The sequence below is a fragment of the Oryctolagus cuniculus genome, chromosome 3 (genome assembly GCF_964237555.1).
Source record: "Oryctolagus cuniculus chromosome 3, mOryCun1.1, whole genome shotgun sequence".
NCBI classification, from domain to species: Eukaryota; Metazoa; Chordata; class Mammalia; order Lagomorpha; family Leporidae; genus Oryctolagus; species Oryctolagus cuniculus.
This window is the reverse complement of record NC_091434.1, coordinates 127,308,731-127,324,095: the sequence shown is the minus strand read 5'-3', so window position 1 is coordinate 127,324,095 and position 15,365 is coordinate 127,308,731.

Genomic DNA, 15,365 nt, shown 5'->3' with positions numbered 1-15,365 from the left:
TTTCTGCGAATGCTCCTAGGACAGCGACAGAAGGTGGCCCAAATCTTTGAGCCCCTGTACCCATATGGGAGGACCCAGATGAAGCTCCTGGCTCCTGGCCTCAGCCTGGTCCAGTTATGGCTATTGCAGCCATTTGGGATGTGAAACAGCAGATGGAAGATCTATCTTTCTCCCCCACTCTCTCTTTTTCTCTCTGTTTCTCCCTGTAACTCTGACTTTCAAATAAATAAATAAATCTTAAAAAAAAAAAAAAGAAAAAAGAAAAGAGACCTAGAAGCAGAGCTTTCTCCCTGTGTGGACGTGGGGGACCTTGTTACATAGCTCTCCTGTGTGGAGAGCTGCGGGTGACACACACAGGAGAACATGAATCATCATTCTACAGAGCACACAGTCAGCTGGGGTCAAGGATTAGCATATGACAAATGACTGTGTACCCAAGGAAGTTTGGAGAAGCCTAGTCCAGATAAGTCATTAATGTGATCTAATGTTAGAAGCCTCGGTTTGCTTTATAAGTTCATGGGCCAGATAAAATGCAGGATGCTGTTTTCATGTTAAATTTGAAAGTAACAATGAATATATGTATATATACATATATACATTATATGTTTCTTTTTTTAACTATAAACATACCCCAAATATTGCATGCCATATCTTTGTACTAGAAACAAAATCATATATAAATTTAAATCTAATTGGTCATGCTGTATTTTTATTTGCTAAATCCGCAGCCCTATTTGTAGGGAAAGTTAGAAATCACTGTGCCTACTAATTTTAAGGTTGGATATTCTTGTCTGAAAGCTGATGGTGGGAGGTAGAAAGAAAACTCAGCAACACGGAGTTATATGAACCACAAATTGTCCTCTTCCAAATGGGCATAATTATAGTACCACTATCTCCTGGAGCTGTAAGGGGACATGCATGTGATCATGTACAAAATGGTGAACATGGTGGGGCAGGCACATAGCAAGTGCTCAACAAATCCAAGCCATTATTATAGTCAGTGTTTCATGAAGACAAGGATGGGAAAACTGAATGAATCAATAAATATTCTCAGTAAAGAGCATACCATGTGAATCTGAGTAACATGCATCACAATTTATTTTCTACCTAAAGCTCATTCCAGCATGGGAAACAGTGAAAACAAAGTGGCAAAGCAAGACGTCCCATGGCAGTTGAGTGGAAATGCCATCCTTTCTTTTTAAGGTGTAATGGGAAAGATTTGCAAGTGGCATTTGTGCCTTTGACAAATGGGAGCCTGACAACACTTGGACGTGGTTGACAAGTATAAAACAGCATTCAGTAGGCAGGCACCAGGAAGGAGAAAACAACTCTTATGTATTGCTATCTGTATTGAGCCAGATTTTTAAAGAACTCTATAGGAATTAAGAACAGGAAAATCTTCCAGTAAAATCTATTAGCTTTTTTAAGATAGTTTTCTAAAGTTTTTTTTTCCTTTTTTAGAGGGGCGCATTGTGTTGGACTGTACAGGAAAATTCTCCCTAGAAAATATAAGTTGGCAGATTTTGATGGAAAAGATTTCCCTTCACTTATAAACATCTAAATAATCCACTGTGCACATCAGAAGTTATTAAAATCTCCAATGTGGATTTAATATATTCCTTCCTGTAGAGTATAGACATGTTTTCTGAAGCTTTATTGAAAAATGAAAGCTCTTATAAAATGTATTTCAGATCATTTAACTTTTCTATCTTCTTTTATGATCCAATGAATTTTATTCATGCTAGCAAGTAGTGCTGAACCTCAACACTTTAGGATTAAGATTAAAATACTGGTTACATGAATCGTGGTTAATAAAAAATTCAACATATTTTTGCATATGCTGCTGTTGTCACTTAAAGGAAATAATGCAACTGGGAGGTGTAGTGGAGGTAAATTAACTGATTTTTTAAAAATTGATGTTCTCAGAAATCAAACTCAGATGGTTCTGTAATAAATCAACATTGGTCAAAGTGACACAACTCTTTAGGGAATCTTTCCTAGAGACATAAAATCGAGTGCCAATAAGTGTATTTCTATAACTTTATCCCATACTGTAATTGGGGTGAAAAACCAAGACAAATTTCCCAGTGAGAGCAAATGTCAGACAGATTTAAATTTCAAAGGGCACGATTAGCTAGAAAATAGAAAAAGGAGAGAACTCTATAGTAAGTTCAGAACAAGGTAATTTCCTGAACTGCAGTGAAATTCCATAAGTAAGGTAGCTACTACTGGGCCAAGGGGAAATTAATGCTATTTTCCATACTAACTATGGAATCTATAGCTTATTGCATGCATGTATGTAAACCCTGTGTGTTCAGATGATGCCTCTGTCTTTCTCCACTGGATCATGAAATCGTGGAGAAAGAATGCCTGTGATACATGCTGCTGCTCCTCAGAGCTTTGTATGAATGTGCACAACCTGTAGAAATGGGTACAACTGGGTAGCACTGAGGTCATGGTGAAGAAAGTATGAGTAGAAGATCAAGTATAGGGAGACTGCTTGGGAAGCTGTTGATGTAACTTATCAACAAGAAGTCAGTAGCCAGACTATGACAATCACAGCCAAAGTGGAGAGAAGTAAAGAAAGTTGAGGGCATAGAATCAGGATTTCTTGAGGACTGGAAGAAGAAGAGAGGAGGTAGTCAGGGACCAAGTGCTTGCCGATACTATGCAGCAGCGGGAAGAAAGAACAAGAAGGGCAGAAGTGATAAGAAAGATGATGGTTTCAGGTTTGCATAGGTCGAATGTGAGGTACTAAGGGGTGTGTTAATTATCACTGTTAGTGAATAACGATTTTGATCATGACAGATGATGAAATTGTCAAAGGTCACTGAAACCATGGAAGTCAGTGAAACAAGCTGAAGAGTGAGAGGACTGGCTGCACAGTGTGAAGCACAGAACATACAAGAGAGACCCTATTTGTTACTGTAAATGGCTCCACAGAGCGCTGGTGCTGTTTACAGTAGAGTGATTGTGAAGGGTGAGCACAGTGGTGAAATGGAACTAACTGTTAACATCTCAGCAATTTTGTCAGCTGGTTCTTATGGAAAGCTCTTGTGAAATATTGAAGTATATAAAAACAAAATGTAGAAATTATATTAAAAACCAAAGTACAATACAAATTTAAATTTTACAACTTTTCTTTTTAAGTTTTAGTTTGTTTATTTCCAATTCTATGCTCTTATGGCTATTTCTACTACTATAGCTAACTAGTAGACAAACCATAATAGTGTGCTACTGTGTCACTATTTTCAACTCTATTTTCAATGACCTGGTTAGCTTTGAATCACACCCAGGGAAACAGCAAATACTCCAAATCAAGGATGCTCACCCAGGGAGCCGGCTGTTAAACCTTCATCGGCACCCCACCGATTAAACAGGGACTTCCAGATACCAGGAGAAATAACACTAGGATCAAAGTGTATTCCACTTAACACTGCTGAAAAAAAATCACTGAATAATGTGGTGACTTAAAGGAATGTTGTGGGCCGGTGCAATGGCTGACTTGGTTAATCCTCTGTCTGCGGTGCCGGCATCCCATATGGGCGCTGGGTTCTAGTCCTGGTTGCTCCTCTTCCAGTCCAGCTCTCTGCTGTGGCCCAGGAGGGCAGTGGAGGATGACCCAAGTGCTTGGGCCCCTGAACCCGCATGGGAGACCAGGAAGAAGCACCTGGCTCCTGGCTTTGGACCAGCATGGCTACGGCCATGGCAGCCATTTGGGGAGTAAACCAATGGAAGGAAGACCTTTCTCTCTGTCTCTCTCTCACTGTCTATAACTCTACCTATCAAATAAATTTAAAAAAGGAATGTTGTTTTATGAGTATAACTCAGAGTTTCTGTTGGTTACTAATTCTGGAAAGACATAACCATGAGCTCACTACTTGGAGGCTCTTTTGGAGTTGTTTGCTTGGAGCTGAGGCATAGGGGTTGGCTGTGTGTCGCTCACACTCTTGCTACGGTCTTCTCCATGAGCTTGTCTTTATGAACGTGTTTGGACTTCTTTCCAACATGAGGGCCTGCTGGTAGTTGTACTTCTTACTATTGTCCCCAAGCTCCAAAGGCAGTGTCAGGGAAAGAGGTGGAATGAATTCCATCATCACCTTTCATTTCCTCACCGCAGAAGTCACTGAGTCACTTCCATCATGTTGCACTGGTTACATACAAGTCACAAGCACGGAGGGACTCAAAAAGGCGAAGTGGTCCCTGATTCTCAAAACTGGAGCAGTAAGGTGTAAGACTGGTGGGATAGAAGATATTCTGAGTTCTTCTTCCTAAACTACAGCCTGACAGGAGCCCATTTGTCAGAATAGCTAGAGAAAAACAAGACTGTGCAGCTAGCACAGGACATGTACTCTAGAGTGCACTACATAATTGTTGCTCTCATGAATCTTGGACAAAATTTGCACACATGAGCTAGAATATCACTTCCAAATTACATTTTCTAGGTAGGAGCAAAAAAAGTTTGATTTGAGTGCATTTTATGGAGTGGAAAAGCACAACCTTGGACGATGATCAGCAGTAAATATTGTCCATGTCTTTAAGGTTGGAAAAGTTCCCCTTTCTATAACTAGGAACTCAACAATTTTCATCTTTATTCTGATAATTTCTCCTCAATCCATACCTTGCATAAGATTTTGTCCTCACCTTGACTATTTATTTATTTTTAAAGATTTTATTTATTTATTTGAGAGATAAAATTACAGACAGTGAGAGGGAGAGACAGAGAGAAAGGTCTTCCTTACCTTATTTCACTCCACAAATGGCCACAATAGCCAGAGTTGTGCCAATCCAAAACCAGAAGCCAGGAGCTTCTTCCTGGTCCCCCATGCAGGTGCAGGGGCCCAAGCACTTGGGCCATCTTCTACTGCTTTCCCAGGCCATAGCAGAGAGCTGGATTGGAAGAGGAGCAGCTGGGACTAGAACTGGAGCCCATATGGGATGCGGGCACCACAGGCAGAGGATTAACCTACTATGCCATGGCGCTGGCCCCATCTTGACTATTTATATCATACTTGTTTGTTTTCTTCCTTTATTTTGCTGCTCCCTATTTGTGTATGTATTTATCTGATAATAATTTTTGTGTTTTTTTTTAAACATCATATATTCATTCCTCTTCTTACAATCTGCTTCAGAGTTTCTGCTGACGGATGGAGGAAAAAATTGTCCCTATTTCCCAAGCCCTTACTACTCCAATGAAAATCAGAAGTCTTTGGAATGAACATTAAGCCTAATAGTTAAGACACTGGTTAGGACACCTGTTTTGCATGTTGGAGTACTTGAATTTCAGTCCCAGTTCCAGCTCCTGATTCCAACTTCCTGATAGGTACAGCTCAGGTAGCTGGGGTTCTGCCACTCACATGAGAGACCTACACTGAGTTCCAAGCTCCTGACTCAAACCTAGCCTAGCCCTGGCATTTGCAGACATTTGTGGAGTGAACTGGAAGTTGGGAACTCTGTTTGTCTCTCAAACTCTAAAATGATTTTTAAAAAGAATGAAGATCAGGGGCCGGCACTGTGGCATAGCAAGTTAAGATGCTGCCTGCGAAACTGGCATCCAATTTGGGTGCCTTTTCAAGTCCCAACTGCGTCATTTCCAATCTAGCTCTTTGAAAATGTGCCTAGGAAAGTGATAGAAGATGGCCTAAGCACTTGGGCCCCTGTACCCACATAAGAGACCAAGAGGAAGCTCCTGGCTCCTGGCTCCTGGCTTTGACCTGGCCTGTACCTAGATGATGCGGCCATTTTGGCAATGAACCAGCAGATGCAAGCTCTCTCTTTCTCTCTGTCTCTTCTTCTTGCTCTTTCTGACTTTCACATAAATATCTATTTAAAAAGAAAGAAAGAAAGAAAGAAAGAAAGAAAGAAAGAAAGAAAGAAAGAAAATGAGAAGTCAAGACATAAGTATAAAAAGGAGAAGCCGGCACTGCAGCTCAATAGGCTAATCCTCCCCCTGGGGTGCCAGCACACCAGGTTCTAGTCCCGGTCGGGGCACCAGATTCTGTCCTGGTTGCCCCTCTTCCAGTCCACTCTCTGCTGTGGCCCGGGAGTGCAGTAGAGGATGGCCCAGGTGCTTGGGCCCTGCACCTGCATGGGAGACCAGGAGAAGCACCTGGCTCCTGGCTTTGGATCAGCGCGGTGCGCTGCGACTAGCAGCGGCCACTGGAGGGTGAACCAACGGTAAAGGAAGACCTTTCTCCCTGTCTCTCTCTCTCTCATTGTCCACTCTGCCTGTCAAAAAAAAAAAAAAAAAAAAAAAGAAAAGAAAAGAAGAAGAAGAAGAACTTTTGGGGCAGTGAAGTGGGTACTAGGTACTTGAAAATTAAAAGAAAAATCTTAGGAGGAGTTTGAGTCAAATAAATTTTTTTTAGATAAAGCTACATCTTAGAACTTTCAGAAAAGTATTTTAATAAAAGAAGAATGTGTTATATTTATTTTTTAATACAGTATGGAGTAACAGAAAACTTATAGTCAGATGAGAATTTATGAATCCTCTTTAGCTATATTCTCAATTCTACAGCATTTTTAAGAGTCTGCTTGGTGCTGGGTACCATGCTAAGTTTCTAAGATGGAGTGAGAAGCAAGATAGCAACAAGCAGCTGGTAGGCACTTAAATATAGGTTGAAAATTAAATGATACTGTGGATCATGCCAGTTAGAAACTCACCCTTCACTTTTGGAGATGTGACAACTTTTCCTGAGATTTGAAGCTTTTGGAAAGGGGAAGATCAAGTCTAGACCCAATTAGAAGTGAAATATAGTGAAAAAAAAATGTTGGTTTGTTCAACAATATCCAGGTTGGCCATTTGCTGTTAGTCATTAGATGACTATCTCACACCCAGTTAAGTATTTGAAGCTGTAACAAATGCTCTAAATCTATGATCTTTACATTGTTAACATATTTTTATTAGATGATGTATAGAGCTTATTTAAAAAAATTACTTGGGGCAGCCCTTGTGGTACAGTAGATTAAGATGTTGCTTGGGATGCCCACATTCAAAATAGGAGTGCCTGGTTCAAGTCCAGAATATTCCACCTATGATCCACCTCTGTGCTAATGCATCTTGGAAGCAGCAGAGAATGGTTCAAGTTCATGAGTCCCTGCTACCCACATTGGAGGCCCTGGTCTGGCTTCAGAATGGCCCAGCTCAAATTGCTGCAGATATCTGGGCAGTGATCCAGTGAGTAGAAATTCTCCCACTCTTTCCCATTCTCTGTTTGTCACTCTGCCTTTCAAATAACATGAATAAATAAATCTTTAAAAACAATTAAACAAACAAAAAGTTAGGTCACTCAAAGCAGAGGAGCTCGTGGTAGGACCAGGAAAGCAGTGTTCATTAAAGCTGCCTATGTTATTTCTAGTTGCAATCCACACTTCAAACCCTTGGCCCAACCAGTTTCTTCTTCCCCTTCCCTTGGTGTGACACCCCACCTGCCATCTTTCTGTCCTGGGCCAGGAGCTGCCTGGACGTCTGAGTTCTAGTTTACCACGGGAGTTTGAGAAGTTCTCTCACACTTTGCTGCACATTGGAGCAACCTGGCAAACTCTGATAAAGCCTCAGACCTGAATGTTCCACCCTCTTGCACTGACCCCTTGATTCAGTTGGTGTGGGATGTGACCCACATTACTATTCGTAACGCTCCATGGGAGAGTCTAATGTGCAGTCAATTTGGAGAACCTCTGGCCCTGAACACCCCAGGAATAAAGATCTGACTGTTAAGGTCATGGAGAAATACTTAACTGGGAGAAGGAGGTCGAATGGGGATATGGGGAGATCATGCTTGGGTGTGCTGTTCAAGGGGAGCCATCTGGAACGTGGGACCAGGGTGCCAGATCAACCTTTATTTTTGAAAGGAAGTCAGAAGTACGGATTGTATTTTTATGTGCAGTCTGCCAATTTTTAAATTTGGGCAACTAATTTGCTTTATACAAAATATACAAAAAAAGACATCCTGAAGAAGCTGAAGAAAACCTGTCTGTGAGTTGGATCCAGCCAAAGGCCTTGCTGGTTTGTGACTTTGTTCTTAGAAAGAAGGGTCCTTCTTATTGATATGGTTGCCTAAAGATTTCCTGGGATTCTCTTCCTAAATGTAGAAGTCCTGTTCCCTGGATGCCTATGGACATGGGGAGGGACTCTTCTTCTGAATTCCTCACCGAATACCTCATGTAAATGTAAGACAAGTATCAGAAGATGCTCCACTATTGTTCATCACTGCTGTGCACAAAACTCCCCAGCCCAGTGGTGCACTGCTTGCGGATTCATGATGAGATAATTAGTGATTTCTTCACTTCCTACTGAGCAGGATGGGCTGAGGATGAGCTTCTCTCAGTAGATTACACATTAGAGAGAAAAGTGTCAAACAGCAAAGTAAAACAGGATGCACATCTTCCCACGTATGCTTCTCTGGAACGCTAACGAGCTGGCTCTGCTGTCACATTCATGACTAGCAGGAGATGACCTCAGAACAAAGCACAGAAGCTTTCTGTGGCAGTAAATTTATTTTGCTTTCGAATATATGAAAAAAAAAGTGGGTCAATTGGTAGTTACCGGAGTTATTTTAGCTCAATTGGAGAAAATTAACTGCATTTTGAAAAAGTTACTGCCCCTTATTTTGATAAAATATCTTTCAATGTAAAATAAACACAATTTTTAACTATAGAGATAACTCTTGCTGTTGTCCCCCTGTGCTGAAGTCTTTGTCCCATGACCCCAAATGCTTTGTCACAACTCATTCACCTCTTACTGCTCCCCTCTCTCATCCCTCGGAATGTTGTCCCACGTTTGGAATCAGATGTTTGCAGGAGTAGCAGGTGGGGCAGAGGTCAGGCTATGGCCTCTACCTTTGACAAGCCTTGAAAGTCTGTATGTGCTTATTCAGGAGACTCTCGGCAGGTGCAGGGCATCTCTCCAGGCAGCTGGGCTGGAGAAGAGAGGAAAAGGTGGGCCGTGTCTTTGAATAGTTGCCATTTTTTACTTCCATTGATTAAAATCTATTCAAGGAGACTTTCCTCCCTACCTCCTTATACTTCTGTGCTGTGTTGCTTGGCTGTGATGGAAGATTTAGGTGAAACTGTGTGCCGTATACTGCAGCTTGGTTTTCTGTCAACATCTACGAGTAGGAGAATGAGCAGATGCTCTGGGCTGGGGATGCCTTGAACAGGCTCTCAGAAGTCCTGTTCCGCAGAGAGCAGCATGGCTGCCGTGGCAAAGCGACAGGGCAAGGCTCTGAGATGGGTGAGATCAGAAGGTAAACAAATATCTGATACGCCCAAAACATAAGACCATCCAACCCTTTCAAGAAATGTTATAAATGGAGGAGTTTTGAAACATCAATTTTTTAGAATGAAGCCATCATAATAATCCCAAATGAGTAATACTTATTTTTATTAGCAGAAGTAACTCAGAGCCAATGCTTCCTGTTTCACAGTAATGTTCCTGACTGAAATGACCTATAATGATTTTCTTTACATATGTCCTTTGCAGTGATGTTACTGTTCATTTTTATTCATCACTATAATCCCTATCTCAGAACTCCTGGTACTACAGCTATCTGCAGTTGAGCATCCCAATGAAAGGGTTAGATTTACTGAAAGAGGAGCCTGAGACTTCATGTTGTTCTATCCAAGAGAAACATCTATCCAAGATGTTAGAGTAACTATTCTCTTTCCTACACTCTCATAAATAGCATGTTTTACTGTTTATTCTTCTGATAGGTGGTATTCGCATTCTGATAGGTGGATTTGCATTTGCTCATGACTAGGGATGTTGATCAGCTTTTCAGATACCTGTTGACCTTTTATGCTTTTTTTCAAAGATTTATTTTATTTATTTGAATGACAGAGTTACAGGCAGAGGTAGAGACAGAGAGAGAGATCTTCTATCAGCTGATTCACTCTCCAGATGGCCACAATGGCCAGAGTTGCTCCAATCCGAAGCCAGGAGCCAGGAGCTTCTTACGGGTCTCCCATGTGGGTGCAGGGGCCCAAAGACTTGGGCCATCTTCTACTGCTTTCCCGGGCAATAGTTGAGAGCTGGATTGGAACAGGAGCAGCTGGGATTTGAACCTGAGCCCACATAGGATGCTGGAGCTTCAGGCCAGGGCTTTAACCCACTGCACCACAGCAGTGGCCCCGACTATTTTATGTTTTCTTTTCAGAACGATCTATACAAGTCCCTTACCTAATTTTAAGTCAGATTAATTTCTTTTTTTTTAAATTTTTGCTGTTGAGTTTCTTATGTGTTTTGGATATTAAACAAATAGATAGATAATTTGAAGATATTTTTTCCCTCTCTGTATGTTTCCTTTCACTCTTAGTTACTTCCTTTGCTGTCAGAACCTTTTTAATTCTTTAAAATCTCACTTGTCAATCCTGTGCTTATGTTTTCATAACAAAAAAATAATCATTGCCAAGACCATATCTGGAACTTTCCAATATATTTTCTTCTGGTAACATTACAACTTCTGGTCTTAAATTTAAACTTGCAACCACTTTTACCTTATTTTTGTATATGGGGTGAGATAAAGGTGCTCTTTCATCCTTCTTCATTGGATATCCAGTTTTCCCCGAATACCATCTGTGTAGATAATCATCTCCTTGTTGATGGTCAGTTGACTCTGATTTTGTTAAGTGATTTCCAGGATTTTTGTTGGTTCCATTGATCTAGATATCTTTTTTTATGCCAACATCATGCTATTTTAATTACTATAGCTTTGTAATACATTTTGAAACCAGACAATATGATGTCAAAATTCTGTTCTTTTTTCTTAAGATTCTCTTAATTGTTCAAGGTCTTTGCATTTCTGTATGAAGTTTAGGAATTTTGTGTATTTGTTTAAATAATACTACTAGAGGGGCCGGCACTGTGGCCTAGTTGGTAAAGCTGCCACCTGAAGTGCTGGCATCCCATTTGGGCCCCAGTTTGAGTCTCAGCTGCTCCACTTCTGATCTAGCTCTCTGCTATGGCCTGGGAAAACAGTAGAAGATTGCCCAAGTCCTTGGACCCCTGCAACTGCATGGAAGACCTGGAAGAAACTCCTGGCTCCTGGCTTTGGATCGGTTCAGCTCCTGCTATTGCGGCCAATTGTGGAGTGAACCAGCAGGTTGAAGACCTCTCTTTCAATCTCTCTTCCTCTCCTTCTCTCTCTGTGTAACCCTGACTTTCAAATAAATAAATAAATCTTTTTTTAAAAAAAGAATACTACTGGAATTTTCATAAGGACTACATTGAGTCTATAGATCACTTTGAGTGGTATGGACTTTTTAACAGTGCAGTAGACTCTTTGTCTGTGATGTTGCTATCTATAGTTTCAGTTACCTGAGGTCAACTGTGTATACAAATATTAAATGGAGTATTCTATAAACAGTCCATGAACTTTCCATTACATGTTGTTCTGACTAATGTGATGGACTCTCACTCTGTGCCACTCTACCCTGGGATGTGAAACAGTCCTTTGTCCAATGTGTCCATTGGGTATATGCTACCCGTATGATGGTCACTTCATAGCCAAATTAGTTATCAGATGAACCATGGTAGTATTGCAGTACTTGTGTTGAAGTAATCATTACAGAGCAACTTATGCCACATCACAATACCCACTTCACTCACCTCCTTTAATCTTATCACACAGATATTTTACCATCTCAGATCATCACAAGAAGAAGAAAGGTGAATACTGTACAGTAAGATTTTTAGAAAGAGATATCACATTCACATAACTTTGTTATAGTACATTATTAGGATGTTCTATTTTATTAGAATAGTTATTGTTAATATATTATTGTAATTCATAAATTAAATTTTATCATAAGTATGTGCACATAGGGAAAAACATAATATATGGGGGATTCAGTGGTATCTGTGGTTTCAGGCATCCATCAGGTGTCATGGAGGTCCTAAAGGTTACAGGGAGCTGCTGTATTTATTCTTACAATCCATACATGTGGGAGATCTTTCCATTTATGTCTTCTGGAAAACAGAATTGAGCTTCCTCAAAAATTTAAACTAGACCAACTATATGATCTTGAATCTCACTTTGGGGTGCACATATCCAAAGGACACATAATCTGGATATTGAGAGGACATTTGTACACTCGTATTACAGTATATTTAAAAAAAGACAAATAGGCCATGATGTCACTCACAGGAAGAACTGAAAGTAGTTAAAGTCAGAAATAGTAGAGGTTGGATGCCAGGGGTAGAATGGGGAGGGAGAAATGACAGGATGTTGGTCAGAGGATACAAAGTTTCTGTTCTACAGGATGAAGAAGCCCTGGAGAACCAATGTCCAGCATGGTGACCACCCTTAACAACGCTGCATTGCATGCTTGTAGTTTGCAAACAGGGGAGACAGAAAGTGGTTTTCAAGTGTTCCTGCTACAAAAAAAAAAAAAAATAAGATTATTGTGTGACGTGATGGAGATGCTTAAGTAGCTTGGTCATGGTGATCTTTTCACAGTGCAGACATTTATCAAAACATCAAATCATACACTATAACTGCCTGTAATTCCTTTGTGTCAATTATACCTCAGTAAAGCAGAAAAATTCTTTAGAAAGGTGATTTTCCTGAATAAAAGGAAAACAATAATAATGTAAGCCACCTATGGCATTTTAAACTTTCTCATAGCTGCATTAACAAAAATAAAAAGATAAAATTAATTTTAATACATATCTAAATATATATATCATTTTAATGTATAATTCATATATGATGTTATTGAAATTTTTTTTTCATAAAGTCTTTGAAATTCAGTACATTTTTTCCCATCAGCACATCTCAGTTAGGATAATCTACCCCTGACCACCATGAGAGACTGGGCAGCTATAGGGAATGTGAACCAGCAGCTTGGAACCAACCCAACCCAAGGTGAATGACTCTTTTTTTTTAAGATTTATGTATTTATTTGAAAGTCAGTGTTACAGAGATTCACTCCCTAGATGGCTGCAATGGCCAGGACTGAGTCAGGCTGAAGCTAGGAGCCAGAAACTTCATCCTGGTCTCTCACGTGGGTGCAGGAGCCCAAGGCCATTAGCAGGGAGCTGGATTGGAAGTGGAGCACGTGGGACTAGAACTGGCACCCACATGAGATGTGGGTGTCACAGGCAGCAGCCAAGGTACTGGACAAGTTGAATGACTTTGAATGGGGCTATTTGTCCTTCAACTTGAGCCTGCTTCAGAAGACCCTGCAGAGCTTGTTAAAATGTAATCATCACATCTCACAACCAGTGGGTTTGATTTAATGGGTCTGAGTTGAGACACCAAAATTTTCATTTCTGATACATTCCCAGGTGAAGCCCAAGGTGCTGGTCTGGCATACCATTGTCCAGAGCCCCAGTGGGCTGAGATGTCACAGTGGGAAATCAGCTTTGTAACTTTTAAGTGGTAAAAGGGACCTGCAATTCCTGACCACAATATAAATACAGACTGCATCACATTAATGATCAGTGATGCAGCAGGCGCTCACAGAGGGCTTGTCATCACAGTTCTATCCCTAAGTGGAAGGACATAGGGACCTTGCAGCTCTTGTTAACTATTAGCAGATGGAGAGGCACGTATATGAATTTTACATGCACAAAGGTGGCCTGTGTAATATAGAATAACTTTTGTGCACCTAAAAACATCAATTCTTGCTTCATTTAAAGAGGTATTATTTGAAAGGCTGTGATGATGATGATGATGAGAGAAAGAGAAAGAGAGAAGGAGGAGGAGGAGGAGGAGGAGGAGAGAGAGAGAGAGAGAGAGAGAGAAATGTGAGCTTCCATTCACTAATTCACTCTCAAAATGGCCATAATGACCTGGGTTGGTCAAGGCAGCAGCCAGGAGCCAGTAACGCCATGTAGGTTTCCCACATTGGTGGCAGGGGCCCAAGCACTTGAAACATTTTCTATTGCTTTCCCAGCCCATTAGCAGGGGGCTGGATCAGAAGTGGAATAACCAGGACTTGAATCAGGCTCTGATATGGCATGCTGATGTTGTAAACTAACCTGCTGCTCCAAAACACAGGTTCCCAGTTCTTATTTACATTTCCATTCACTAAAAGGCAATGTTTAGGCATAATTTGAATAAAAATTACTTTGGGGTCTAGAAAATCATAATATGAGTGCAATTGAATTTCTCCTAATTTTTTAAGATTTTTATTTATTTATTTAAGTGTCAGAGTTATAGAAAGTGAGAGGAAAAGACAGGTCTTCCGTCTGCTGGTTCACTCCCCAAATAGCCACAACGGCCTGAGCTGTGCTGTTCTGAAGCCAGGAGCCAGGAGCTTCTTCCAGGTCTCCCATGCAGCTGCAGGGACCCAAACACCTGCTTTCCCAGGCCATAGCAGAGAGCAGCTGGGTAGGAAGTGGAGCAACTCAGACTCAAACCAATGCCCATATTCCGGGATGCTGGCATCTGCAAGCAGAGGTTTTACCTGCTATGCCACAGTGCTGGCCCCCATAGTAGGTCTATTTCAGCTTTTTTGTATGTTCCCCATTTGTAACATTTTAACATCATTGTGTATAGTAGGTACCTAATTAAATCAATGCATAAGTCAGCATGTTTTTGGAGAATTTGGCTGTTCTGAATATTTTAACATGGCCATTTAACATGATGAAATAGTGTCATATAGCTTAGGAGAGCACTCATGTATGCAAAAGTGGACATCTCCATCCTGCATTCAGTGTTGTAAGCATTAGGAAGAGAATGCACTTCAGAGTGGAAACTGTTGCCAAGAATCTACTTTTTACCTGATTCTGCTTGGTCTGACCATAGAGTCCATTTCCAACCCCCTGGCTTGTTCCCTAGGAGTCTGGAGCTGAGTTACAAATTACCTGATGCTTTAGATTCACATTTCACAGCATGATGTCGTAACATATTGCAAGAGACACTGCACATGGGTTTTTAAATGATTAAAACAGTATCTCTAGTGATGCAAGGAAGGGACTTTATGAATGTAACATTTTCTCAAAATTGAGCTCACAAACGGTGATCAAGAAACTTTAGTCAAGTGGAAACTAATTGAGAGTTGTTACAGTCTAGCACCTGCACTTTCCCAAATGGCTGTATGCTGTTGCTAACATTAGGTTCCAGGATTCTAAGTTTTCAAAAGGTGGAAAAGGAGTCTGCATCCCTGGTGCACCATCATGGTGCATACGTAATGAACCTCAGGGTTCACTCCACCTGTTCTTGGAAGCTGGCTGTGGAATGGTCACCTTCCCAGAGCCTACCTCTGCAGGCAGGCTTTTCCTTACATACTTTTCATGACCACCTACGGTCATTCGCTCCCATTCTGCAGCCTATGCTGGAGCTCAGGGAGTTTGAGTCACTTGCTCACAGTGGCACAGCTGGTAACTGGTCAGTTCTGCTTCATCCTCTGGGCCTGCTGCT